At 44.7% G+C, this 27,615-nt stretch overlaps 1 long non-coding RNA gene across 6 annotated transcripts; it reads right to left on the bottom strand.

Annotated features, from left to right (window-relative positions):
- Window positions 1-352: 352 nt before the first annotated feature.
- Window positions 353-27,457, bottom strand: LOC126980770 (uncharacterized). Of its 6 annotated transcripts, none has more exons than XR_007733593.1 (6): window positions 27,404-27,457; window positions 23,633-23,931; window positions 19,221-19,375; window positions 13,762-13,982; window positions 7,904-11,929; window positions 353-4,002 (listed from the first exon to the last, which is right to left on the bottom strand). It is a non-coding gene; the product is annotated as an uncharacterized LOC126980770 (long non-coding RNA). The 6 variants fall into 6 exon arrangements; XR_007733594.1 differs by lacking the exon at window positions 27,404-27,457 and adding an exon at window positions 26,641-26,732; XR_007733596.1 differs by lacking the exon at window positions 27,404-27,457 and adding an exon at window positions 13,322-13,475 and having other exon boundaries at window positions 23,633-24,182.
- Window positions 27,458-27,615: the final 158 nt, after the last annotated feature.

Below are 27,615 nucleotides of genomic sequence, written 5' to 3'. Positions count from 1 at the left end.
TACCACTATATTACACAACGGCTGGAAGTGGTGAATGATGAGCTCTGAGGGTCTGAGTTCAGAGTCCAGTTTCCAACCTTTAATTCTCCCTCTAAAAAGAACCCGAAAGAACACAAAAAGGAAGAGGGGAAAGGATCAAAGAGATGGAGTTCATTACAATGAGATCAAAGAGCTACACTAAGTCTTATAGGAAATTGGAGAAGGATGAGAATTAGTTTTTAAGTGAGAGAAGATTGTCATAAAGGAGATGAAAGCACTGGAGAGATGGAGATACTAAGAGGGTTGGTATTCTCAAACACTTCCGCCCCTCACATCAACTATTTCCAAAGGCATAAAAGGAGATCAGTCGGGCTCTAAAGGGTGGTATTTCAAGTTCCTGTTACAGAAGAAGGGTCAAACTACCACCAGGGCCATGAAACTATCCCTGGAAATGCCTCCTACAACTCATACGAAAGCCTTGTTGAATCTGTGTGCTTGGGCGCCGAAATGTTAAAAAAATATGATGGTTAGTCTTGTATGAAAATGGAGAAGGGATGAGATGTAATTTTTATGAGAGAATACGAGTGGCATGGAAGTGTTGGATAGAAATGATTTAATTGCGATGGAAGGGAGGAGGCAACTAAGAGGACACAGTAAGAAATTGAGAAAGGGGACTTGTTTGAAAGACATGCAGTTTTACATACAGGAGTGTGGATACATGGAATGGACTAAGCAAAGACCTTGTTGAAGCGGGCAGTGACCAGAAAATGAAGAAAAAGCTAGACAAATATAGATTGGGAGACAGGACTGACCATGCTTGAGCTGAGGCCCTGTATACTGGAAATAGGTACACACACACACACACACACACACACACACACATACTTTATTTCACATTTGTTTCAGCTGTTCTTCGTGCGAGTCAGAACTTGAGTCCACGCCACCACTAAAGTGTTTTCTCTATTGCAAGTGTCACAGCCTAACTAACATTCCTGAGAGCCACAAGCTACACCTTTCTTTCTTATTTTACTTTTCTTCTTTGTCTTTTCTTAGCACCAGTGTTGTGAAGGGCAGTGTGATGGGATGTTCTCTTTCTCCTTCCTTCTTCACCTCTCACACTTCCTTCCACCCCTGTCAAGTTGAAGGGACCGCCTTTCATCGCCTTCCTTTCATGTTGTCTGTTTGTCTGTATATCATGTTTGTTTTCTGCCGCGACAAAAGTCCGAGTATACAAAAGGTCACGCACACTGTTTCGCTGTGAGCTCATTATACATGTTTTTGCCATTCTAAAAATACTAGTGCTTTATGGGACCAGATGGCTCCATGACAGTGTTTGGCTGAGAGGGAGGGAGAAGTGTTTGTAAGGCGACTGTTTCCTTTGTGTGTCATAATTTGAGCACATGCCAGCACTGTGAAGGAGAGTAAGTGTAATTCCTATTGTAACTGTCACAGCAGCGGGCTTTTTTTTTATTAATGTTTGTTTTTTGTGTGCCCTTGAACTGTCTCCTTTGCTGTAAAAAAAAAATAATAAATAAATAAAAAATAAAAATAATAAAATAAAATAAAATTCACAAGGCACAGATTTCTTTCTCTTTCCTTTTTCCTCTTCTTCCTTCTTTCCTCTTGTCCTTGTCCGCTTTTATCGCCCGGTTAGTGGTAGCAGTAATGGTAGTTCTTTCCTCTTTCCTACATAATTTCCATGCAGTGTTTCCATGCTGCATGGTTCTTTTTCCTTTCCTGCCAGCTTTGGCTGGAGGGATGGGGGGGTGGGGAGGAGCCTTCGCCTTTGCTGTCCTTCATCTTCCACCTTTGATTAGATGGTTAGTGTAGCTTGTCACAAACAGCCTTGTAAGGACCAGCAGGTCTGCTGTTGTTTGTTCTTCCTTTGTGTTCCATTGTGTTCTCCTTCAGCAGTGCCACCATTCTGTAGATTAGTAAGTGCTTCTTGTTGTAATTGACTGTTTGTTCTCTTCCCTCAAGGTCCTGCCATTACTTTCCCTTCCTTCAGCTTCTTCACGGCCCAAAATCACAAGGCACAGATTTCTTTCTCTTTTATTTTTCCTCTTCCTTCTTCTCCTTCAGCAGTGCCACCATTCTGTAGATTAGTAAGTGCTTCTTCTTGTTGTAATTGACTGTCTGTTCTCTTCCCTCAAGGTCCTGCCATTACTTTGCCTTCCTTCAGCTTCTTCACAGCCCAAAATCACAAGGTACATATTTCCTTCTCTTTCCTTTCTTCCTCTTCCTTCTTATTCTTCAGCAGTGCCACCATTATAAGGACTATTAAGTGCTTCTTCTTGTCGTAACTGTCCATTCCCTTTCCTTCAGTCTCTTCATGTGTCTCTTTTTCTGTGTTTTCTCTCTTCCATTGTAGCTGCAGATTTCTTTATCTTTCATTTTCATCCTCTTCCTCCTTCTGCTCCTTCACCATTTTTATCCTCTTCCTCCTTCTGCTCCTTCACCATTTTTATCCTCTTCCTCCTCCTGCTCCTTCACCATTTTTATCCTCTTCCTCCTCCTGCTCCTTCACCAGTGCCACAGAATTCTTCCTCTTTTCATTTTTCCTCTTCCTTCTCCTCTGCCTATAGCACCAGTAGGCTCTCTCGAGGGACCACTTGGAAGACCCCAGTCCGTTCGTGGCACAGGCGAATTTAATTTATAGTGGCTGCTGTGATGTATGACTCTGCTTGGACCATGCTGCCCACCTCTTGACCTCTTGACCGAAGTCGCTGAAGTCAGGGTTGATTGAAGACCTGGGCAGCATGTGGGTAATATTCCACCACTCGCCGATGTTTAAGAATTGTCAGTGTCTTGCGGAGGGACTTGAGCCTGGGTCCTTGGGGTCATGGCATCCAGGCACCGACCACTCAGCCATCGTCAGTAAGTGTTTTTCTTTGTTCAAACCTGCAGTGTGTTCCTTCTAAGTTCAACACACACAAGCCACACTACACTCCCTCTGTTTTGTCTTCTTTCTCTTCCTTTCACTAGTGCTGTCATTGTGAGGTAAGCATTTCTTCCTGTTCAAACCCTGTAGTGTGTGCCTCCATAAGTTTAACACACACAAGCCACATAACTCCCTGTTCCACCTTCTTGCTCTTCCTTTCACTAGTGCTGTCACTGTGAGGGGTAACTAGTGTTTTCTTCTTCCTTCATGTTCTATCTGTCCCTGTTCTTCCTCTAAGGTACGGCCACTTCATCGCCTCCCTTCAGCTTCTTCTTTTTCCCTCTCCTTCGGGTTTGTTTCCTCATGTCAATACTTGAGCCAACACTGCCACTGTGAGGGGTAACTAGTGCTTTTTCATGTTCTATCTGTCCCTGTTCTTCCTCTAAGGTACGGCCACTTCATCACCTCCCTTCAACTTCTTCCCTCTCCTTTGGGTTTGCTTCCTGTTTCCTCACGTCAGTACTTGAGCCACTGCTGCCATTGTGAGGGGTAACTAGTGTTTTTTCATGTGCTATTCATCCCTGTTCTTCCTCTTAGGTACAGCCGCTTCATCGCCTCCCTTCAACTTCTTCTTCTTCCCTCTCCTTCGAGTTTGCTTCCTCTGCTTCCTCACGTCGGTACTTGAGCCAGAACCACCATTCGTGAGGCCATTAAGTGCTTCCTCCTGCTTCTCCTGTACAGTTCCTTCCTCTTCCTCCCCAGCCTGAGACACACACACCTCACCTCTCCTTCTCTTTGTCCTTGAACCCTTACTGACACCACCGTTCTGAAGGCCATTGGGTGATTCCTCCTGGTGTGATAATACACTGTCTACCTTCCCAGCCTGAAACACACAAACCACACCTCGCCTCTTTGTCCTTGAACCCTCACTGACACCATCGTTCTGAAGGCTATTGAGTGATTCCTCCTGGTGTGATAATGTGGCGTCTTCCTTCCCAGCCTGAGACACACACACCACACATTTCTTTTTCTTCTTTTTCCCTGCAGTGGTGTTGGTGTTGATGTTGTCTGGCAGGGAGCACGGCACGGCTACAATGGTTCCGTCGGCGCACCGTTCCTTCACCTTGGACTCCTCCAAATACCTGGAAAGTGCCGAGGTGTGAGAATGTGGTTTGGTGAGGGAAAGGATGTATCTCTCTCTCTCTCTCTCTCTCTCTCTCTCTCTCTCTCTCTCTCTCTCTCTCTCTCTCTCTCTCTCTCTCCTTTTCCTTCCTTCCCTTCACTTCCTTTCTCTCTCTTCCCCTTCCTCTTCCTTCCTTTCCTTCCCTTCTCTTTCAATCACCTTCTCTCTCTCTCTCTCGTCCCTTTCCTCCCTTCCCTTTCTTCCTTACTTTCCCCTTACTCCCTTTCCTTTATATTCTCTTGGAAGGGAGGGAAGGAATGGGGGGAATTGAGGCGGCCAAAGTCTCCTATCCCTGTGGCTCTGTCAGTGGCATCGTGGGGTTGTTGGTGCCCGGGGGCAAAGTCTATTATGGCGCCCCCAAAGGGGGGGAGGGCTCCTTTCATTTGAGTGTACTAATCTTGGCAGGAAATGATTGCCTTTATTATTTCAGATATACTGTGTTGAAAACAAAGCATTATAATTTGCATAATAATATTCTGGAATGATAGAACACAAACTGAATTCGCAAACTAGAATAGTTTATTTTACAAATAATAGATATAATTAATTAATTATTAGCCCTCATAAATAAATTCCAAAATGTTGATAAGATAAATAAAATGTAGACTATAGTAAGGCATCACAGCAGCCACTAACTCTTAATAACCAAAGACAAATGGCAAATTAAAGATATGACTAAAATAGGAGATAAACATTAGGAAAAACAGGGGCTAAGAAAATCATGAAAATGTACAAATTGTTGCCAGTATAGAAGTTAATATTAGAAAAAAATGTATTTTGTGGTAAAGACTGAATAGTTATAATGCCTGGAAAGAAATCTGATAAGAACAAAGATGAATTAGTTAACTAATTATAAACCTTACTTTTCTTTAGAGAATGTTTTAGCATGTGGCAAATTAATGAACACAAAAAAATTAAAGTGCTGGATGCTTAGGATCAACCATATGCAAGGAAATAAAATGGTATAAAGCTTTAAAGGGTAAAGGTAATTAGACAGATATTGATAACAGAAAACCAAACCAAAGAAAAGGGTCGACAATGAATTGAAGGATATCAAGTACTGATGCACGACAATGTATTTATCTTTCTAGCTTTTACAGCTGAAAATTTATCTATCACGTCATCAAAGTTTATTTGTTTGCGATCTCTTGCTCTACACTTAGTAGAGTTAAGGCCGACAACCTATCTTGCCCCATAGACGTTCCAAGGTGTGACAAGATAAGTTTCAATTTGCTAAATGATCGCTCACAACTAGCAATTAATACTGCAATGGTCAGCAGTATCTAAGGCCAACCCGAAGGTTTGGGAGAACACTTTCATCCCCATATTGTACAATGACACAAAGTAATTCCTGTGTGTTAGTGATCAGAACATCATCTTGTGTCTTAAGCAGCATTCTGCAATCTACAACTTCACTGAACAGTTCCAAGCCATCTAAGTCAGTGTCATAGAAACTTGCCACATCAATGCACCTTTCTGTGATGTATGCTTCATTGGTTGTAGATAGCAACTCCTTAATATCCAAAAGAAAGCCAAACTTTGAATCCAAGCTAAGCAATCTGATGAACCGTTTGCCCATTTCATTATGCATTCTGTCAATAGTACCTTGTAGCAGACGTTGCATCTCATTTTCTGCTGAAAGACCTACATCACCACCAGTTTCACCAGGCAATTTTTTCTTCACTCTACGTCGTCTGTCAGTTCTTACATACCAAGCATGACAGAGCTCCTTTGCTTTTTTGATAGATGTCCGGCAGATTTCCCCCCGATTAGCAAGGAAATAAACTTGCAACGCCTGGATATCTTGTGCTGCCTCATGGAAATTCATTTTTGGATCCTGCAGTCGCTTCTGGACTTTGTCAATCTTGGTAAGTAAAATGTTCCAGAAACTTAGTGCAGCAAAGAAATCAAATGCCAAAATTCTGCTCAACAGCTGTGTTGCTTCACTTCTGGTATCTGTTGTCTCATTCAAATCACTTCCCATGGTCTCTAAAAGTTGGACCGAATCCCTCGCATTTTCATGTATGGGTCGAACTACATCAGCGTGTTTCAGATTCAGCTTTCACAGATATAGGCAAATTCTTCTTCAGTGTCTCCCATCGATAGGTCGACCTTGAAAAGAAAACATACACTGCCTGCACAGTTCCAGAAAATGTGACCATCACCACCTCATGACTAGCGGAATGAACCCCAGCCAAATTTAATGAGTGGTTGTCACAGTTCACATATATTGCTTTAGGGTTCACTGTAATAAGTCTTTGTTGTACTCCTTATTTGTGTCCAGACATGACAGCAGCATTGTCATGACACTGAGAACGAGAGTCTTCAAAAGGCAAGTGATCTTTCTCCAGCTGCTGCATTGTTACATTTACAGTACTTGCTGCATCCTTTTGGTGTACTTGAATAAGTCCAAGGAAACTTTCTTTCACACAAACTGTTTTTTCTTCATAGTTTATCTCTACATATATTTTGATCTCTGACATTTGTTCCCTGTGTGCAGCATCTGGAGTTGAATCAAGCATTATACCGTAATACTCAGCTCTTCGGATGTCACTCAGTAAAGTGCTTCCAGCAGTAGATGCAATAATCTGGATGAATTCATTGTGGACTTCAGCAGACAAATATGAAGGGGACCTTGGATTTTGACAGACATAGTCCAGATGATTTTTCATGATAGGATCAAACTCTGCAACTAGTTTTAAAAGGCCTCTGAAATTTCCAATACTATTTTCATCTGTTTCAGTGCAGGTTATATTCTCTCTGTTACCTCTCAGTGCTAAATTTTGTTTGGACAGATATCTAATACAGTGCAGAATTCTCTTGAGGGTTTGTCGCCACTATTCCTTCTCTGTGGCAATCTGCCCTTGAAGCTGTTTGTCAATTAGTCCTTCCTTTTCAACAAGGCGCCTTTCCATTTCCTTCCATCAGGTGAAAGAATCACGATGTCTCTGATTATTTTCATGTGCAATGATTTTTTCTGGCTTTTTCCAGCTGCTAAAACCTCCCTCTAGCTCTAGGGAAGAACAATGGCTGGCAGTCTCTGTCGAGGGAAACAGTAGGCACGAGAAGCAAAACACTGCACTTTTGACAGCTGAATAGACTAACCAAGACCAAAGCACTTCTCCTTTTCCTTTGCCAAGGCGTTTTTTGAACCATGCTGTTGTCATTGACAGCTTGTTTTAACTGCAAACGCCCCGGACATATACTGGAAAACACTTGAGCCTCTCATTAAAATTTCTGTCTGCAATGCATCTGATATAGTCACCTTCCTAGAGATGTCAAATTTGAGAAATCCAACATCTTGATGCTCAATAACGTATAGTATTTTCTTCATTGCCACACCCAATTCGTCCTGTTGGATCACACCTGACGGTACATCCACTTGGGAGGAAACTGAAGATTTTTGCTTGTTTGTCTTAGGAGGAGGAGGAGGAGGAGGAGGAGTGTGTGTGTGTGTGTGTGTGTGTGTGTGTGTGTGTGTGTGTGTGTGTGTGTGTGTGTGTGTGTGTGTGTGTGTGTGTGTGTGTGTGTGTGTGTGTGTGTGTGTGTGTGTGTGTGTGTGTGTCTGTGTGTGTCTGTGTCTGTGTGTGTGTGTGTGTGTGTGTGTGTGTGTTTTCCTTGATCCATTGCATAAGAGTGTTGTCCATTGCCTATCCTCAGCAGCTATTTCCCCATGCAGGTATAATAAAGAGTTTCATAGTTTCACCTTCCTCTGATGTCCACTCCTCCCAACATGCCTCTTTGCATCTGAAAACCCCATCATGGTTAGATTGTCACTCCCACTTAACAATGTGTGTGTGTGTGTGTGTGTGTGTGTGTGTGTGTGTGTGTGTGTGTGTGTGTGTGTCCTTGCTACTCACCTGACGTTCTTGGGGTGTGGCCTGGGGTGCACCGCCTGCCCAGACAGAATCCACTCTGAGGGCACCGCCACAGCCCTGCACTGTGCCTTCAGCCTCTCCTGTGGGGTGCACAATCAGGGTCAGCCTCACCACCAGCATGACAAGCTTGTAATGGTGCACAGCATGCTAATTTTTCAAGTCTTATTTTAAGAAAGAAAGGACATCTTCAGTGCCGGCAAATATGATTCATCTCTAAGATAATAATGACAAGAGGAGCGAGGAACTACCAAATACAGTCACACCTTGGTTTACGAGTGCCTTACTTTATGAGCGTTTTGATTTATGAGCAAAAGAAAATCACAAAAATGTCTTGGTTTACGAGCGGTGACTTGGCGTACGAGCATCCTGTTCGTACAAGTCGAGACGTGAGCGTGGGCTCCCGTTGTTCGCAGCAAGACAAGAGCGCTCAGAGCGGAAAACAATGGGAATAGGGTCTCAAGCTGGTATCACACATGGCCTTTTTCCTCCAGCCGTGTTGGTGGCAAGCGCAACAGGCAACTACAACTTTAAGCCGTTATCTGGCGATCAAGACTTACCCAGATCCTGAGAAATCCTTGCGTTTCTTGTTCTCGTGTGTCAGATTTTCAAGAAGTCCCTCCAATTCTTGGCAAGAATCGGGGGTGTGGCACAAGCCGCTGCGGGGCTGGCGACACAGGTAAACACACCGCACCGCACCTCCTTAGGCCAAAGGCGATGACCATTTCCTGAGATTCTTACGAGTAACCCTGCCAGGTGGGAGTGCATACAGAGTTCACGATGTTACTGTTGTGTTACTGCTGCGCCACAGACCATTTGAAAGCATCACTGAAGGATAAGTAAGAACTTTCCGCTATGAAAACATCATCGTCATCATTAGAAACAAGAAAGTGAAGCGATGCCATCGGTCGGTATTTTGTTGAGAAAAGGACGTTTTGAAAAATTCCTTCGCATGCAGTGACGCAAAGTAGCAAGAGAAAGGTTCCTAATGAACTGGAGATCTCATAATTGTGACTAAACCAATGCGTATTGTCCTTGACGAGTGACAAAATGAGAAACTGTGTTGGTTCATCTAGTTATATGGACAAGAAAGAGCACTCTGGTGGATCACAGGGGAGATGGAAAACAGTCTCAAGAAAGGGGGGTAATTCTTGATTACCAGGTGACGTGCGTCACACACGACCAAGATCGGCTGCCCATATCCACAACGTAAACAAACCAGTCAACCTGTATTCACATCTTCTTCTTTGGACCTGTAACACTTTGTATCGCTTCTTAGGTCCTCCTCCTCTCGGTCCACTCTTCACGGCACCGTATGCAAAAGTAAGAGCTGTTATGGCTTGTGCTGCTGTCACTCAAACTTTAAGCTTGTCGCTATAGTTTATTGGAAGGAAGAAGCCGTTGTGGGTACGATCATGGCTTCAGAGACGGGAGGACAGGAGTATTTACCCAAACCAACAACTCGCTCCCGGTTGACCGTACAGGCAACCACGGTTGCTTCTTGCTCCAAGGGCTGGAGGAAAACGCCCAGTGTGACACCGCCTTAGTCCACTTTGCACACTCTAAAGGGTAGCACCGCGCGCTCCTGTCCGCGTACGTTTGTGCTCTAGTGTGCGATCTTTGTGTTTTCAGCACTATATTCTTTAGATATTATGCTATATTATTATACTATATTATAAAAAAAATATTGATTATCATTGCTAGTTGTTTGTAAAATTATCTTCATTCTGTGTAAAATAACATGTAAAATGATTTTTATGTTAATATTTTTTTGGATATGGGACACATTAATGGGATTCACATTAGTTTCAATGGAAATTTGTTTTGTCTTACAAGTGTTTTGATTTGCGAGCAAAATTCCAGAACGAATTGGACTCATAAACCAAGGCATGACTGTAGATGCAAAAGGTGTTGTTTACTGCACTGGAAGTTGTTTTTAGAAATGATAGGAATGTTTGTACTATATAAAAAATGATCCGTGGGTTTATCATGCAGATTAACTCAGATGGCGGCAGTATTAGAAGAAAAGCTCCCCAAAATGAATGGTCTGTATATAGTCACTGCCGACCTTAGGACCGCAGCATAAATAGTTACACCACATAAGAGATGTTTTAACTATTGTTTATATATAGATTCAATCACAATCTTGAAGTGTTGTTTTATTTCTGCCTCACAAAACTGACTGGCTGAATACTGAACAGAAAGTCTGATGTGATCCTGGGGTTTGATCTTCACACCAGTGCAATTTTTATGGCATCTTCTTTGTTCCTGTAGCCGTCTAAAGGTTAAGCTGATTTCGTAACACAGGCTCACTAAATGGAAGGCTTGCTGCTTACACTGTCGCCCGAGTGTGTCTCCCAGATGACGTGCTGGCAACAGGCATAGAACACACAGTAATGGATTTAAATTAGAAAAGTATAGAATTAGGAGGGAAATAGGCAGGCCTTGGTTTAGTAATAGCATAGCTGGGCACGATAACAGAAAACCTTATTCCCGATAACCGATAACTGATAATGGAAAACCTTATCGGCGATAACCGATATTCGTTAACTGGAAACACAAATATAGGCGATAATCGATAACCGATACCCGATATTAATCCACAATTCCGATAGCGATAAGTCCGATAGGCGAAAATGATACTATATTATTTCCAATAAAAAAACATAAGATGAATTCAAATTTTCATTACTTGTATTTTAGAAAACTTACAAAACCTGAAAACCACAAGTTGACACGTACCTATGGACGGTAATACTAGAAACGTCTGAACCGTGTTGTGTTATTTGGCGCCCCCACCGTCAAATGTTGGCACTTTTGTTTACAAACACTGGTCTCTCATGAACTGTGCATGCTCAGACCAGCAAGCGTAGACCTGTACAATCTCACATAGCTTTTTAACCGTAATTAAGAGTTGCTGGAAGGCTGAATCAGACATACAGTACCACTTCCACCATCCCCGCTGTTTCTAGAACGACACTCTGTGCGAGTTGTATTTATATGTACAGAGTGCCGTTTTAGAAACAGCGAGGATGGTGGTACTGTATGTCTTAATGTGTTAAAAAGCTTTGTGAGACTCTATAGGGCTACACTTACTGGTGTGAACATGCGTAGTTCACGAGAGACCAGTATTTGTAAACAAAAGCGCCAACATTTGACGATGGGACACCAAATAACACAACACCGGGTGCCTTCAATACCATGGCATGCTCACAAACGAATATGGAATATCAAATTTGAGGCACTGAATAATAATTTTGGGGGGCAAAGTTAAATGATTTTTCTTTTTGATATATTGATTTTTGAGTCTTACATAAAAAAAAAAATAACCTATAGTGTTTTAATGGTGATGATCAAAGTATGAAATATCTTCACCGAAGATATTTCATACCCCGAAGTTTTTTCATACAACACCGGGCGCCCGGGCCACGTGTAGGGAGGAGACAACGTTTTTTTTCTGAGTCGGAAAAAAGTAGCGATTATCGCCAGTTTGGTTACAAAACTAACGAAGATACCGATATATATTTAAATAAGTAGCGGATGGCCGATAACCCGATTTTGTTATCAGCGATAAAGTATTGCGATAACTTATCGCGATAACGCCCAGCTATGAGTAATAGGGTGATGGGGGAATGGAATAGACTCAGCAATCACATACTAGTGAGTGCAGGGATGACAGCTTATTTTATGAGTAGACTTGATAGCTACATGGACGAGGATGACAGGTGGCGGTGGGGGGAATCTGGTGCTGCCCTGTGTAGGCCATTCAGCCTCTTGCAGTCTCCCTATGTTCTTATGCTTTTATGTTCTTCTTATAAATGTCACACAAAATCTACAGGGCGTGGCTACCTGTTATTCAGTGCCCTGTTATTCATCGCTTCACTCTCTCATCGGCAGATGTTTGTGGAAGAAGAAGAAGTCCCCGTTCTTTCAGCGCTGTCTGCTTGCTCTTCATAATTCTATCACAACAGCCGGCCAGCCAGAGGTAGGCACCAACACACCACTTGGTCACTGGAGAACATGGAAACAGTTAGGAGCAGAAGTGTGGGTGAGTAAAAGTGTGGGGCGGGGCCAGGGTGGGGAAGGGCCAACATGGGGCGAGGCCAGTTTGGGGCAGGGCCAGTGTGGGGAGGGGCCAGGGCAGGGCTGGGGCAGGGCCAGGGTGGGATAGGGCCAGGGTGGGGTGAGCAGCATGCACAAAGGATCAGGTTCTTGTCCTCATCACTCCCTTGCTTCAACATTCCCACATTTCTTTGTCTATAGCACCATATGCTCAATTTTCCTTGTTTCTGCATGTCAGTAAATGTATATCTAGTAATCAGTCCTTCTCTTCCCTCCCAACAGTTCACACCCAGTAAATACCATTGAAATAACATTAAAATAACCTTGATTTACCATGATATCCATTTAGCATCAATTCCTTTGGTATGTACTCTCTTATTCTGTGGCTCTGGGTGCAAGATGCTGTCCTTGACCCGTCCGCTGCGATTGACACGGATTTGGCCTTCCCTGGTAGCCTGGTAACATATAGTCCCAGGTTTTTCTCTGGCTCTGTGGTGGATAGTGAGGTGTTTCCCATGTGGTATTGGTGTGCTGGATATCCCTTCCCTGGTAGCCTGGTAACATATAGTCCCAGGTCTTTCTCTGGCTCTGTGGTGGATAGTGGGGTGTTTCCCATGTGGTATTGGTGTGCTGGATATCCCCTCCCAAGGTGCAGGACTTTACATTTTTCTTCACTGAATTGTAGCAGCCACTTTTTGTTCCATTCCTGTAGCTTGGTGATGTCTTCTGGTAGGAAGTTCATAGTCAAGGGGTTAAAACTGGTCTGCCAGATTGGAACACAGCGATTCCCCAACAGCTGTACAATTAGATGGTCTTGAGACTGGGCTTCACTCTCCCTCCCCCCCACATAAATTCTTCCCATCCTCCCTCCCTCTGTCCCTTCGTCCCTGACCCTCACTCTCTCCCCTGTACTGTAGCCTCCATTTTGTGCATTTCATTTTAAAAACCTCCTTATAATGTTGAACTTAAATCTTGCGTTGGTCTTTAGGTAACAGCCTGTGATGAGGGTGGTCACACTCTCCTATTCTGCGGCTTTGGTGCTGGCGTGCTCCAGCCACTGACTGACTAACCAACAAGGAGGCTTTTCTGTTCTCTCCTTCTCGACAGCCGTTCATTTTCACACCACAATTTAATTCTTAGGAGTGGGTTTTCTGCTCCTCATCTCTTCTACCTTGACAGTTGTTCATTTTGATTTAGCACACAACCCATTTTTCCCTTTTTTTACGTCCTGACCTATAGCACCAGTGGGCTTTCTTTAGGGGGCGTGGTGCAGGCAAGTGTTTATAGTGGCGCCATCTTCTCTTGGCTCATGCTGCCCCACGGAGCTCATACTTGACTCACTTGGACAGTTCCTCTAGAGTCCGGGTTGATGGGTGGTCTTCAGGACAACATGTGGGTAGTCGTAGGCCACTCGGCGGTGACTGGAAAATCCCAGGTGGTAGAAGCGGATTCGAACCCGCATCGTCCACGCTAAGCACTCAGCCACCGCCAGTTCCTTTGGGAGGCATCATGTGTTAGGGGCACGGCCTCCTGTACCTGACTCTTGTGGGTGTTTTTCATGTTCATGGTACAGAAGAAGCCTTGTCAAACTATCACTAGGCTCATAACACTACCCATGAAAGTGCCCACAACCACCTCTATGATAGTCTTGTCAGTCTATCACAAGGTTCATAACACTACCCATGGAAGTACAAACACAACAACCTCTACCAAAGCCAAAGCTATTACTGGGCTCATAACACTACCCATGGAAACACCCACAGACACAACCCAGGACTCACCGCATCACAGCCGTCAAAGTAGGAGAGTCTTGGGAATTCTGTCCGGCCTGCTCCTTCTGGCTGCTGCGTGTGTGGGGTCAGTGATGCCTTGAGGGGCGAGCGGCAGGTTAGTCAGGAGGCGGAGGGGATGATGGAGGGGCTGGCCACCACCACCACCATCACCCACACCACTGCCATCCTTGGTCAGTCTGTGCTCCTGGTCAACCTGGTACTCCACACTCCTGTTGAAAAGGTGGACTGAAATCAACACTGTACTGACTGGTCTTGTTCTGCTGATCAAGCTACACTGTGCAGGAATAGTGGTGCTCATACTGTCCTGTCTACATGTCTCCTCTGCTCCAATTTATCCTTAACTCCTTGACTGCGAATTCCTACAAGAAGACATCACCAAGCTACAGGAGTGGAGCAAAATGTGGCTGCTACAATCCAATGAAGAAAAATGTAAAGTCCTGCACCTTAGGAGGGGATATCCAGCACACCAATATACCACATGGGAGACACTCCACTATCCACCACAGAGGCAAAGAAAGTCTTGGGAGTATATGTTACCAGGCTACCAGTGAAGGCGACATCTGTGCCAATCTCAGTGGATGGGTTACATTTGTGGGTGTTTGTTAAGGCAAAATCCGTGCCAATCTCAGCGGATGGGCTACATTTGTGGGTGTTTGTTAAGGCAAAATCCGTGCCAATCTCAGTGGATGGGCTACATTTGTGGGTGTTTGTTGAGGCAAAATCCATGCCAATCTCAGTGGATAGGTTACATTTGTGGGTGTTTGTTAAGGCAAAATCCGTGCCAATCTCAGTGGATGGGTTACATTTGTGGGTGTTTGTTAAGTCTTGTGTTTCTGCACGCACCACTGCCACTTAAGTCATAAAAAAAATCTGTAATCCTTCAACAGAACACATCACTGTTTGTAGGTTTGACCACTCATGAGAGCAAATGTAACTGAAAAAAAGTAGTGTGTCTCACCAATAGCATTTAACTGGTGTCTGAAAAATGGCATTATTTAAGTGATCTTGAAATACATACCCATATAAGGGGCTGATTGCTGCCTCCATCCCAGAAACTTCACCCAGTTTTCCCATTTACAACTTTCCTAGCACCAGATTTGTCTTGCTGAAATAAAAGACTTCTGACTGATTTGTCATGAGTAATATAAAACACCTTAACCCCTTGACTGCAGATTTCCTACCAGAAGACATCACCAAGCTACAGGAATGGGACAAAAAGTGGCTGCTACAATTCAATATGAAGAAAATGTAAAGTCCTGCACCTTGGGAGGGGATATCCAGCACACCAATACCACATGAGAAACACTCCACTATCCACCACAGAGGCAGAGAAAGACCTGGGACTATATGTTACCAGGCTACCAGTGAAGGGATATCCAGCACACCAATACCACATGAAAAACACTCCACTATCCACCACAGAGGCAGAGAAAGACCTGAGACTATATGTTACCAGGCTACCAGTGAAGGGATATCCAGCACACCAATACCACATGAAAAACACTCCACTATCCACCACAGAGGCATAGAAAGACCTGGGACTATATGTTACCAGGCTACCAGTGAAGGGATATCCAGCACACCAATACCACATGAGTAACACTCCACTATCCACCACAGAGGCATAGAAAGACCTGGGACTATATGTTACCAGGCTACCAGTGAAGGGATATCCAGCACACCAATACCACATGAAAAACACTCCACTATCCACCACAGAGGCAGAGAAAGACCTGAGACTATATGTTACCAGGCTACCAGTGAAGGGATATCCAGCACACCAATACCACATGGGAAACACTCCACTATCCACCACAGAGGCAGAGAAAGACGTGGGACTATATGTTACCAGGCTAACAGTGAAGGCCAAATCCGTGACCATCACAGCGGACGGGTTAAGCTAAACTTGATAAACTGAGATTTGGAGGCAGGACCCCATGTGTATCATGTATATCACAACTAAGTAAATACAACTAGGTATGTACACCATTTAAAACCACAGAGCAGAGTCCACCTGAGCCCGGCGACATCATTCTTTTCTTTTGTGAGAGCTTCTCGCCGCAGAATAGGTGAGCATTTACACCTTTAACTTTATGGTATTCATTGATGAGTCAGTATTGAGGAAAAAGTTAATGGATAAACATAAGCCAGCGGAGAGGGAGAGAGGGAAGTGGAGAGGGAGAGTGGTGAGGGAGATAAAAGAAAGTGGGGAGAGAGAGGGAAGTGGGGAGGAAGAGAGAAGAAAGTGGGGAGGGAGAGAGGGAGATGGGGAAGGAAAGAAAGAACTGGGGAGATAAAATGGAAAGTAGGGAGGGAGGGAGTGAAGTGGGGAGGAAGGGAGGGAAGTGGGGAGGGAGAGAGACGAAAGTGGGGAGGGAGAGAGGAAGGGAGGGAGAGAGAGGGAAGTGGGGAGGGAGAGAGGGAAATGGGGAAGGAAAGAAAGAAGTGGGGAGATAAAATGGAAAGTAGGGAGGAGGGAGTGAAGTGGGAGGAAGGGAGGAAGTGGGGAGGAGAGAGAAGAAAGTGGGGAGGGAGAGGAAGGGAGGAGAGAGGGAAGTGGAGAGGGAGAGAGGGAAATGGGGAAGGAAAGAAAGAAGTGGGGAGATAAAATGGAAAGTAGGGAGGGAGTGAAGTGGGGAGGAAGGGAGGGAGAGAGAGGGAAGTGGGGAGGGAAAGAGAAGAAAATGGGGAGGGAGAGAGGAAGGGAGGGAGAGAGAGGGAAGAGGGGAGGGAGAGAGGGAAGTGGGGAAGGAAAGAAAGAAGTGGGGAGATAAAATGGAAAGTAGGGAGGGAGGAGTGAAGTGGGGAGGAGGAGAGAGAGAGAGAGTGGGGAGAGAGAGGGAACTGGGCAGGGAGAGAGGGAAGGGGGGAGGGAGAGAGGGAACTGGGCAGGGAGAGAGGGAAGAGGGGAGGGAGAGAGAGGGAACTGGGCAGGGAGAGAGGGAAGAGGGGAGGGAGAGAGAGGGAACTGGGCAGGGAGAGAGGGAAGAGGGGAGGGAGAGAGAGGGAACTGGGCAGGGAGAGAGGGAAGAGGGGAGGGAGATTTACATAGATTTACATAGAAAATCAGACCACACAGACCCCATGGTCCAGACTTGGTGGTCTGTCCTTAAACCTAATTGATTTTACATTAATCAGAAGACTCCAAAACGTTGCATTTCTACTCTAGTTGATATTAAGTTGAAGGAAGTGACGGTCGAGCTTGTTTTTGAAGGAGTCAATCGTGTTACACTGGACCACTGATGGTGGGAGCTTATTCCATTCTCGCACTACAACGTTGGTGAAGAAGAATTTGGTGCAGTCTGAATTTACTTGTCTACATCTGAGTTTTACGCCATTGTTCCTCGTGCGCAAAGTGTCATCGATCATAAACAATGTTGATCTGTCAACATTCGTGAAACCATTAAGTATTTTAAAACATTCGATCAGTTTTCCTCGGAGGCGACGTTTCTCAAGAGAGAACATGTTAAGGGTAGAAAGCCTTTCTTCGTAGGATTTGTTGCGCAAGGAAGGGATCATTTTCACGCTGAACACCTTCTAATTTAGCAATATCCTTTGCATGGTGGGGGGACCAAAATTGTACCGCATATTCCAAGTGGGGTCTGACTAAACTGTTGTAGAGCGGGAGTATTACATCTTTATTCTTGAATACAAAGTTTCTTTTAATGAAGCCCAACATTATGTTCGCTTTATTTGCTGCATCGATGCATTGCTGTGAGAATTTGAGGTTTGACGCGATTTTGACCCCCAAGTCTTTGACGCATTGAACGCTTTTGAGTTTAACGCCGCGCATTTCGTATTCGAGGGAACTGGGCAGGGAGTGTGAGAGAGAGAGCTTGGGCAGTAGTAGTAGTAGTAGTAGTAGTAGTAGTAGTAGTAGTAGTAGTATAGTGAATCCACAAGGAACTGGCGGATTGGGGTGTTTCTGCGGGGATCTCTCCTCCACGCTGCCACATCTCTTGTCTCCAATTGTGGGATTAGAGTCAAGGTGTTAAGTGGACCACCATTACCCTCCCTTCATTTCCTCCTCCTCTCTCTCTCTCTCTCTCTCTCTCTCTCTCTCTCTCTCTCTCTCTCTCTCTCTCTCTCTCTCTCTCTCTCTCTCTCCTCTTCTCTCCTCTTCTCTTCTCTTCTCTCTCTCTCTCTCTCTCTCTCTCTCTCTCTCTCTCTCTCTCTCTCTCTCTCTCTCCTCTCCTCTCCTCTCCTCTCCTCTCCTCTTCTCTTCTCCAGTTTGGCGCAGACTCTTTCAACAGTTCTTTCACTAACATTAGTGGCTCTTGCTGTTCTTGCAGTTACTCTTGTGAGTGGTATGATAAATCCTCTGTTGTTTTTTTCGTCTAAAAAGTACTTGTTTACATTGTAAATGAGTTCTTTCTCGCGGCTGTGCAGCCAACGACGTGGAGAGGCAGGGAGAGGGAGGGAGGGGAGAGGCAGAGGCGGGAGCGGGCCACCCATGGGCCCACCTGCTGACCCTTCCATGACCTTGAGAGAAGTGACCTGGGCTCTGGATGTGTAGAATGACAACGTTGGAATACAACGCTGTCAAGTGTCGTGGTATTTATACAAAATATTTGTTATTATCTTAAAAATGAAACAATCTTGACGCTATATGACCTTATTGGATTATCCAATTACTTAAATTCATTTAAAGGTAGTAAATAGCTGACATATGAGAGGAAGCGAGAAGTGTTGAGAGTGTGTGGCAAGGTGTGGGGCGGGGCTGACCTGCACCTCTCACCCCCAATCCGCCAGTTCCTCCTGGATTGACTATAGTAGTAGAAAGTAGTATCGAAGAGTGGAGGTTGTGTAGGGAGTGTGGGGGGCAGCAGGAGCAGGAAAGGGGATGACAGAGGAAGGGGTTGGGTTTTAAATAACAACTCTACAGCATGTCACAATCCACTGCCTCCAGAACAACAAGCCAAGCCACCAAAACTCTGTGCACCTCACCACTAAAGTTATGATTTCGTTGTGGTCCAGGAAGTCCTCAGAAGTTAGCATGCCTCTACTACACACACACACACACACACACACACACACACAGCCTTAGTAATGGAACAGGGGCGGCTTGTGCTGGACTGAACTCTAGTGGTGAAGTACAGAGGGTTGTATTGAAGGTAAGGCATCATGACATATTCTAAATCTTATTGTAGAGCGACATCACTCCAGCAATGTTATCACTTCCATCCCATAGCTTGTCCAAATCTACTTCCCTTCCTCTCCCTCTCTCAGCCATCCCATCTACTACTACTACTTTTTTTTTTACAATAAAGGAAACAGCTCAGGGGCAAAAGAAAGAAAACAATAATGAAAAAAAAACTACCAATCACTGCTCCTATAAAAAAGTTCAGGAGTGGCCAAAAGAAATTAATTTACTATTACTACTACTCCTTCTACTACTACTACTACTACTACTACTACTACTACTACTTCCACTACACAGCACTCACCCGTCCAGTCTTGAAGTGAGCTGCTTGGCCGGGTAGGGTGAGTGTGGATGGGGCAGCCATGGCCACCCTCGCTGTGCTGGCCTCTGCCCTGCCTGACGATGGCCTGCCCTGTGTGCCGGGGCCATGGCCATCCTTGTGCCTCAGCCCCATACACCCTGAGGAGAGAAGGGCAGTGTGTGAGGGGGAGTTGCTCACTACGAGACTGCTGGGGGAGTGGACCGGGCCTGACTGTTGGCTGTGTGAAGGGTACAGGCAGGAGGAGAGGGAGGGGAGAGAGGAGAGAGGGGAGAGAGGAGAGAGAGAGAGGGAGGGAGAGAGAGGGAGGAGGAGAGGAGGGGAGAGAAGGAAGAGGTAGAGAGGAGGAGAAAAAATAGAAGGAAAGAAAAGAGAGAGAGAGAGAGAGAGAGAGAGAGAGAGAGAGAGAGAGAGAGAGAGAGAGAGAGAGAGAGAGAGAGAGAGAGAGAGAGAGAGAGAGAGAGAGAGAGAGAGTTGACAATGTAATTTTTTTGTTTGTTTTTACAATAAAGGAAGGAAATCAAGGGCAACAAAAAGAAAGTGTATAAAAAGGCCCACTAATCGCTGTTCCTATAAAGGAGAGAAGTACAGACTATAGTCCAACCAAATTGTGGAGTCCATTTGAGGCAGGGCATGTCTCCTTGGGTCCTTTCCTCCCTCTGCTCTGCCACACAGTCCCAACACCTGTCCCTTGCTCTCACATGTAAGGTAAAGGTAACATAGGAGAGGAAAAAATAGGTGTTGGGACTGTGTGGCAGAGCGGAGGGGAGAAATGGACCCGCGGGAGCCTCTGCCCAAACAGACCCAACAATTTGGTTGGACTATAGGGATGTACCAATACCAAAATTTTGACCGATACTGATACCTGTGCACTGATTAAATTTTTATACAACAATTCCAGCCGCTAAAGGGCAATATCAAATGTTAAGGAAAAAAGACCCACTACTCGTTGCTCCACCATAGAAGGGAAGTGTTAACACACACCCCCATGAGTTTCAACAAGGGGCGAGAGAGCAGGCGCCTCATGAGGTCTACTTGACTCAACTAGGTTAGCTTTATTAATTGCCACACATTTAGGCAGAAGACTGTGAAGAGATCCCCAGACCCTGGCAGCGTGCTCCGCTGCGGAGCGACCGTCTGACAGACTGAGGCAGCCAATTGAGGCAAATGAAGCGAGTGGAGGGGCTCCGCCAATCCCGCGCCGAAGCTACTAAACCTGTATTGTACGCGTCCGCGGTGCCAAAGGCTACACTGTATACAAAGTATTATACACAGTACCCTCTTGAGGTTCGCGCTTGCTTCATTCCAAAGGTATGGCGCTAAACTCGAGGATCGCGAAACTCGAGGTATTGAAATCCATGTAAGAGCGCTCACTGGTTCCGACCTGTGGAAACTAATGACTTTTGTTTTTTGTTTTTACTTTACTCCCTTGTTATCTCAAAATACGTACCTTGGTAATAGGCAGAAAATTGGAAGTGAGAACAGGTTGTTTTAAGCCGCAGTTGAAGGCGGCTGTCTCACAATTGGCTGGCAGTTCTAAATCTGAATACACGCTTGTGATCCACGTGGTGTCGTCTGCTAAAGTAAGGGTGATCGCTCGCGGTCACCCGTGGGACAGTTGGACAAACCTACATTTTTCTGGTAGTTTTCTGTGTTATGAAATAATCTGCAAACTCTTTATGTTAAAAATCACTAAATCACTCATATCATGACTGACTTTTCAATGCCTATTGAATGTAAACCGCTGCCGCCGCCGCAAAATAGCTCCCAGAGAGGCTCAACTTGCTTACTGTTTCCATATTTCCCTCACCGCTCACAAAGATCACAAGCAGACAGACTACAACAAAACCAGGCAAATTAATACTTTTAATGCTGTGTATTCCCACATGTGTGGTGGACAGCAGAATGACTAATTTCATCGGGGAGATATTTTTCGCAACACCGGCCCGTGTAGTGGTCGTTCTTCTTCTTCTTTTGACCTGTAATGCTTTGTATCGCTTCCTGCTATGCGTTTCAGGCGACATGAAACACAGTTTTTCGAATATGACATTTTAACAAAGCGTCAGACAAGGAGGGTATTTTGGAAGACGATGATTGAGACCCCGACCTAATTGGCAAAAATAGGCTTGGGTGCCAAATGTGGATGATTACGACACTTGTAGGAGTAACTTTAAGGTAAACTTCACTAAAATATACAGGCACGGGTAGCGAGGCTACGTGCCGTCATCACGCCTCTCCTTCGTGACGTCAATGTGACGTTTTACTATGTAGTTGTAGTAATCACTGACTCAACTGGTAGTTCTCTCTCTCACACACACACACACACACACACACACACACACACACACACACACACAGCAACAATAGTTCAGCCACTGCACTATGTTATATACTTACAGCATGTTGTTCCAAAGACCGTATTTTCCATGCAAAGGATAAGTAATTTCCTGCGAGTAAAACTTTCTATAAATATATAATAATTTCAAATAAGCATCATCCCTATGTATCAGGCTGGACTACTGTGTGTGTGTGTGTGTGTGTGTGTGTGTGTGTGTGAGAGAGAGAGAGAGAGAACTACCGGTTGAGTCAGTGCTTACTACTACTTCATAGTGAAACGTCACATTGACGTCACGACTTGAACGAGACATGCTGAAGGCACGTAGCCTCGCTACCCGTGCCTGTACATTTTAGTGAAGTTTACCTTAAAGTTATTCGTACAAGTGTCGTAATTATCCACATTTGGCGCCTATTTTTGCCAATTAGGTCGGGGTCTCAATCACCGTCTTCCAAAATACCATCCTTGTCCGACCCTTTGTTAAAATGTTATATTCGAAAAACTGTGTTTCATGGCGCCTGAAACGCATAGTAGGTCCTCATTCTCCACACTTTTATACTTCACAACATGCACTTAGGGCCGCTTTCACAGTCATTTTGTTTGCTTTGGTCATTAACCATGGCGGCGATCGCCGCTATAGTATTTCTGCGTGAAACTGGTCGATGGGTAGTGGTGGCTGCGGGGTTAGCCCAGCACCGCACTAACCAAACACTTTCAGCATCTCTCGCCTCGTGTGCAGCCACCACTACCCCATCGGCCAGTTTGACGTGAAATACTAAGCAACGCCACAACATTACCAGATTGTCGTACTCCGCCGATTATATTTCCCGACATCTTACCCCTAAACTGTCTTCTGGGCTCCAATAACGAAACTCATTTATAGTTATCGTTAAAAGAGTTAGATGTTTCCTGGCAATATTTAGGCGTCAGAAACCGATAAATACTATGCTTGAGTACAACAATCTGGCAACAGTGAGCGGCGATCGGCGCCATTGGTAACGATCAAAACAAACAGTGACTGTGAAAGCAGCCCTAAGTTACCTAACAGTGCGCACTTATACACTTCACCCTGAGCTTAGGTGTTTTTCTGTCCTTTTCTCTTGCTGATTTTGCTGTTCTATGCTCTTATGCTACTTTTCACTATTACTTTTCACCGTCGCTGCCATGCATTACAGGTCAAAAGAAGAAGAAGAAGAGGAAACAACACCGGGAGATCTACAATTTTCATTGACTGGAGAAAAAGTTTTCTGGACTGTGGTTCCCCAGCACGGGGTGTTCTCTTATCTTGTTAGTCAAGTAGTAAGCAAAGCAGCTCTGCCAGTCCAATTTACGAGTCTCTTGGTGGGCCATCTTCCACTGCTCCTCAGCCACTGCCGTCGTCTGTTTGTTTACATGCAGCCGTGAGGTACCACGCATTACCACGCCGTACTCACAACCGTTTTCCATTCATAAGGACAACCAACAACTCGCTCCCGGTTGGGCATACAGGCAACCGTGGTTGCCCATAGCCCCAATGGTTGGACACCGCCTTTTAAGACAGCACGCATGACGCCGACGGTAGGCAGACGTGACCCGTACATTTCAGAGCAACGTGAAACTCGTGGCGGTAATGCGCGAAACACGTGATGGTAAGAATTTAGGACTAAGCGCTAAACTAGAGGATCGCGAAACTCGGATAGCGCGAAACTCGAGAGGGTACTATACCTGTATTCAAAGTAATATGAATCATATCGTTTAGTGATGAAAATTAAATCGCGGGAAATTCCAAACTATGTAGTATCATGATCCTAGATAATTACACTTTTCTAATATTTTTTCAGTAATTTAGAAAATCCGATTTCAATTGAACAAAATTATATTTGCAACGAGTGACATGCGACGTACAAAACTACTTCAGGTATCGGTATCAGCAGAAAATCAGCCGATACCAATACTCATATAATGTGCCGATACCGATACTCATAAAATGTGCCAATACCACCGATACCAATACATCGGCACATCCCTAGTAAAAAGTGTCCAGAGGAGAGGTCAGAGTGCTTAAGAATACTGGCTTGCTTACCTGCCTTGCCCTGCGCCTCGGCAAGGGTTGTGCGCATCTTCTCCAGCAGCATGAAGGCCTGCCTCTGGTCGCCTTGGCTGGGGCTTCTCATCAGATGCCTCCGCTCTGCAGATTTCATTCTTGGCGGCTCCCTGCGCGGCCGTCCTCCACAGGGTGGGGTCACACGCCTCCCTGAACCGTGACGCCTCCTCATCTGAGCTGCTGGATCTGGTCCTCGGCAACACAGCTTCTTAGTCTTCTTGAGGGCTCTATCACTGTGAGCGGCCTGGCAGGTGCTCACGCTCCCCTACACTGCACACCTGGGGACAAGCATTGCACTGAATGACACACCCAGAGTAATACCCCATCCCTCTCTCCTTGGCCCCACCGTGATACCTTACTAGATTTACATACTTGGCTTCTCTTATTTCAACAACACATCAGAGCTTGACACTTTTTGCTCGGACAAAACGTACTCTTCAGCTTCTTTTCCTACTATTGTCCATGGAAATGGCTGAACGGGAGTCAAGTGGAGGAATGCTCCTGTTATGTGGCGTTAGGTCTAATTAGATTATTATTATTATTATTATTATTATTATCATCATTATTACCGAGATTCATGAAAGGGCTCCGATTACCTAACCTAATCAAAACAAACTCCTACCTAATACAACCTAACATGACCAAACCTAAGTAAAGCATATATAACATCACTCTGACCTAATTAACATAGCCCCCCAAGCTGCCATGTGCTAGGCCGCACTCATATACTTTATAACGTTATCAATCAATATTTTGCAGTTTCTTAGTTTTCTGTAGGGTATTAACCCTTTCACGCACCAAAAGTTTAATAAGTTTCTCTTTCCACTCGACATCCGTCTGGTGCTCCCCAGGGGCTTTCTTGAATGGCCTGACTGTCTGGCGAAAAAAATTCATGTCATCAATTTCAGCCACGGGTATTCTTTTTTCCTGGCATTATTATACATCGTTCATTTTGGAAGAGATTATTCTGCCTTATGAAGGAAAAAATATCAAGAAATGCAAATAAATAGCAAAGTTCACCAACTTCGAAACAAAAAAAATTGATTAAAGAAAAATAATAAATGCTTACGTTCATCACCTCGTAGCTCAAAACTTCCTGAGACAACTTTTTATGATTTATATGCCAATAAAAGAGAATTATTTTTATGAGGATTCCAACGCTATTATTGGAATTTTCATACGACCAGTAATTCTTGAGAAAATGGAGGAAAACTTTATTTTTCTATCTCTTCTGTTCTCTCCAGTAGAAGAAACAGCCAAGGGCAGCAAACACAACACAACGGGCAGGTCAAGGCGGTCAAAACAGAAGTCAATTTTGTCTGGAATAGAGTTTTGATAATAATAACAAACATAACTATTAGCGCACCGCACTTAGTATTTGCTGTCTGGAACAACTTCGCCAGACGCAATAATAATCATAATAAATAACACTAAGTCTCTCCCCGACATTCTCTGCTGGAGTTTGTTTTTACTGTTTCCACCATCACCATCATAATCATCATCATGCTCTGTACAAATGTGTCTCAAATTCTCTTTACTTGATAGTTTCTTAGCCAGATTTTCTAATATAACAGTTACTTGTCCCTACGAAAATAAAACAAAATATCGTATCACGGCACGATCACTTTACATCGGAAGTAAGAATAAATTTCACCAAACTGTAATCCAGCCTTACCAGGCTCCAGAGACAATTTAAAGGGGCAACAGTCCGCGCTCACAGGCTGCCTGCTGAGAGGCAGCTCAGCCACGGGCAATTATCACATCAAATCCAAAGGCACGAGAGAGTTGACCATTAGTTTATTTTATAGGTCTAGCTTGAATCTTTGTTTCAAAAAATTTTGATGCAATTTTGAACGATACTTTATTTTTGGCGAATTTTAAAAAAAAAATTTTGACGCGTTTCAAGTCAAAAGCTCAGATGCAGACGATTCCATTTTGACGGGAATGACATCACGGTGCGTGAAAGGATTAATTACTGCACTGCACTAGAGTAATATAATACCGTACAACACATAATATAATGTAAGAATTAGCCTCATGCGAGATGGCTGCCCTTATTTCCATATCAGCCTCCATCCCACATGAGGTTAACTCTGACATTATGTGTTGTATCATTACTCTCAATGCAGTGCAGTAACTATTAACTAATGACTTTTGGAAAATTGAATACCAAAATAATGATGTATAAAGTTAATGACCGCAGCCTAGCTCATCGTATTTTGGCAGTGGAGGGTCAGGTTAGATTATATTAGATTCTGATTTATCAAATTTGTTAAGTTCAATTGTTTACAATAAATATGTGATACACCATTGCTGACCATGGCAGAAGAGGAAGCGACGGTCATCATCATATTATACGAGAGGGCTGCCTTTAGTGCCATATTAGCAGAAAAATTACACTAACACTAAGGAGCGGCAATAAAGGAAATATTGGCTGTTGTTGAAAAAGGGTCAGCCACCTCTTGCTGTGTTAAAATACATTATATGGATGCTTTTTTTGTCCCTGAATGCAATGCAGTAAAGAATGACTTTCAGTTATTAGAAGAAATTTTGATATAACAATGCAAAACATGAAAACACAGGGGGGGGGGGAGGGGGGGGCATTAGGTAGGTTGTTAAATTAGATTAGTTTAACACGTTTAGTGCAGCGCGGCTGACTACCCTTCACCCTTCACATATTCCAGAGTATAAAATATGGATAGACGGATGTTCTACAGCCACTCAGCATCATCTGCAGAGAATGACAATGACCCCGATGATGATGCAAGTTTGGATGATTCATCTGATTCAACCTCCAGGACAGAAATGATATCAGTAATGAAGGCAGTAAGGTGGCTTCAAAGATAGCATAAAAGGTGTCCACTTTCTGTCAGGTGTGTGAGGGAAACCCATACATGTGTGTCTCATGTTTTGCCACCAAGCATGCTTGAAATGGAACTGGCATTGTATAGCTTATAAATTATTTACCCCAAACACACAACACATACCCTGCGAAACAACCTGTATTGCTGGCCGGGCTTCATATAACCAGCCACCTAAAACATTAAAGAAACAACTCCCTAGTAGAACACACGCCCCACCTTGACTCTCACCACACACCTGTACACCCAACACCTGCCCCAACACTCTCACAGCCCCCAACACCTGCCCCAACACTCACACAGCCCCCAACACCTACCCCAACACTCACACAGCCCCCAACACCTGCCCCAACACTCACACAGCCCCCAACACCTGCCCCAACACGCACAGCCCCCCCCAACACCTGCCCCAACACTCACAGCCCCCAACACCTGCCCCAACACTCACACAGCCCCAAGACCTGCCCCAACACTCACACAGCCCCCAACACCTGCCCCAACACTCACACAGCCCCCAACACCTGCCCCAACACTCACACAGCCCCCAACACCTGCCCCAACACACACACACCCCCCAACACCAGCCCCAAAACACACCACCCAACACCAGCCCCAAAACACACACAGCCCCAACACCTGCCCCAACACTCACAGCCCCCAACACCTGCCCCAACACTCACACAGCCCCCAACACCTGCCCCAACACCTGCCCCAACACTCACACAGCCATGCGACACACTGCCCCGGCGGCCGAGAGGTAAACAAACACCTTTTTCCCTCCTCAACGCCTTTAGCGGCTTACTTAAGGGCTGCCATTGTCTGTGAAGTCTCGTACGCAGCTGCTGAAGGCTGGAGCACTGTAGCAATACTCGGATATAGCGTAAAATACCTGCAATGATGAGGATGCCGGATTCAAGATAGTAGTAGTAGTAGACGGTCGGGAGTTTTGCCTTTGTAACGGCACTCCCTGATGTGTCTGCTGTCTGGGTCTATTGTTTTCCTTTTTTTTCATTCTTTTTTCTCTTATTGTCCAAAACTTGTGTACTGTTGTTTTCGTTTGTTCGGTGTGTTCATTTTCAAATAAAAAATTTCCAATGGTGT

Source organism: Eriocheir sinensis, chromosome 45 (genome assembly GCF_024679095.1).
Source record: "Eriocheir sinensis breed Jianghai 21 chromosome 45, ASM2467909v1, whole genome shotgun sequence".
Classification (NCBI taxonomy): Eukaryota; Metazoa; Arthropoda; class Malacostraca; order Decapoda; family Varunidae; genus Eriocheir; species Eriocheir sinensis.
The sequence above is the reverse complement of the archived record's forward strand: the minus strand, read 5'-3'. Positions and strand labels throughout refer to the sequence as shown.